The 1,839-nt window shown below is 43.6% G+C and overlaps 1 long non-coding RNA gene across 2 annotated transcripts; it reads right to left on the bottom strand.

Moving 5' to 3' along the window:
• Positions 1–397: 397 nt before the first annotated feature.
• Positions 398–1,318, bottom strand: LOC149917988 (uncharacterized). 2 transcript variants are annotated; one of them, XR_016467393.1, is made up of 3 exons: positions 1,017–1,318; positions 802–910; positions 398–619 (listed from the first exon to the last, which is right to left on the bottom strand). It is a non-coding gene; the product is annotated as an uncharacterized LOC149917988 (long non-coding RNA). The 2 variants fall into 2 exon arrangements; XR_016467394.1 differs by having other exon boundaries at positions 802–905.
• Between the last annotated feature and the right edge of the window lie 521 nt (positions 1,319–1,839).

The following is a 1,839-nucleotide window of genomic DNA, read 5'->3' as shown; positions in this document are numbered from 1 at the left end:
TTCTCTGCATAAATATCTGTACCACATCACCTAAAGAGAGATCAGTTTTATGGAACAGACTGTTGGGTTACTGTTTCTGGGTAGTCACAGAGATGAGTAGCAGGTGGGTCCTTTCCACTTCTAATAGTCAATGTAGAAAAATGAGCACTTGTATATATGGGTATCTTTAGATAGTCATTTAAAGTCTTTGTGCTAACACTCAGGAATGGCATCATAAGAAAGTACTGGGAACAAACCACACACTTGCTCTTTCATGAGAGTGTGTCAGAGTTGCAGAGGATGAATGGTGGACATGGTGTCTGGTTCTTCCTCTAACAGTGGCACTCTTGTTTGAAGAAACTACAGAAATGATAAATAATACACTTTGGTAGCAAGCCAAAGACCTCTTCCCGGTTGCTGTCACTCTTTATTGCCACTTGCCTGTAGAGAGACTGTCAGGGTGGCTGAGCATTGATGTCGACCATCCAGAGAGACGCTGAAGTCTTTGTCTTTGGAGACGATCTATATCTGACTGCACACAGCCAAAAGCTGTGAGCTCTAGATGGGCCGGCTTGAGCAGGGGTTTGTACCAGGTGAACTCAGAGGCGCCTCCAACCTCAACTGTTCTGTGATCTGGAAGCTTTGTGGGAGAGAGGGAAACGAATCTTGGCAGTAGTAATGAAAAGGCTGGTGATGCCATTTCAGGCAGAAAGGTGGAAACACAGCAATTACCCGGCTGGCTGGAATAAAGGGGGAATTGTGGGAGCACCAAAATGAACTGCCAATGCAGGATAATTCAGCTCTGTATACAAAATGCAATACCTGCAGATTCTTGGATGCCTGTGTGGATCTGGTACTTCTGAGAACAGGGAACACCGTGATCCATTAAGAGAAACTTAAACCCAGATCTTCTTGTGAGCATGAACCTTCACTAAGAAGAAAGGTCATGTTACAGTCATAACAGGAGTCCAACAGGAGCTAGAGAATTTAAGTGAAAGTACCCAAGAGTACAAGTGGCACAAGAGTACTTTGGGCACCTCTGCTGTTCTGCAGAACTCCGACCTCACAGGGAGTGCCAACAGCAGTGGGGCTGAGCCAGAGCCTATCATCTCCTCAGTGGAACGATACCAGTGCAACACAACAAACCTCACAAGGATGCACTGTGATGTTATGCCTTTCCAGAGCCCTCCCACACTGCCCACACTGCATGGCACTCTGAAGTGATCTCCTGCACGTGCTGCTCCCGAAAAGCCCAGGTCAGAGGCACTGTCAGGCTGTGAGCATGAGACAAACAGAGACAGAGCTGTAGTGAGTGCATTATTCATCAATACTTGCTCATTCAGCTTCATCACTTAAGAACAGCTTTAGAAGCAAATACTGTAGAGCATTGCTTCGCTGATGTAGCAGAGTATTTTTTTCTGCAGTATATTGTAAATCTGTGCACGTTTCCACCTCTGTTGTTCTCTCCCTTTCTCTTTTTTCTTAGTGTAATACATTTCCTAAGGTGGATTTTTCTGTGAATTAGATTTTAATGCCTCCTTATAAGAGGCAGTTTTTCATATTTTATATCCCCATCAATAAAGATTTCTTCCTTATCACCAGTAAAATTGGAGCTTTGATTAAATATGATCCAGCAGCACTAAGCACATAGTCTGTATTAATTTCAGTACCTCATTATATGCCAGCGGTATTTATGTGGGTTTATATATCAAATATACCGTGTGTATATAAGCAGAGACTTTCAGAACAAATACCAGTTATATGAACCATAAAAAATAAAATGGAAGAAAGCCTCTCACTGAGACCAGCCACAGGGCATACGCTGCTCCTTCTGTGGAGGTCATGGAGAAAGTGGTTGGA

Source organism: Phasianus colchicus, chromosome 5 (assembly GCF_987193195.1).
Source record: "Phasianus colchicus chromosome 5, bPhaCol1.hap1.1, whole genome shotgun sequence".
Taxonomy (NCBI): domain Eukaryota; kingdom Metazoa; phylum Chordata; class Aves; order Galliformes; family Phasianidae; genus Phasianus; species Phasianus colchicus.
This window is presented reverse-complemented; position numbering and strand designations above follow the sequence as displayed.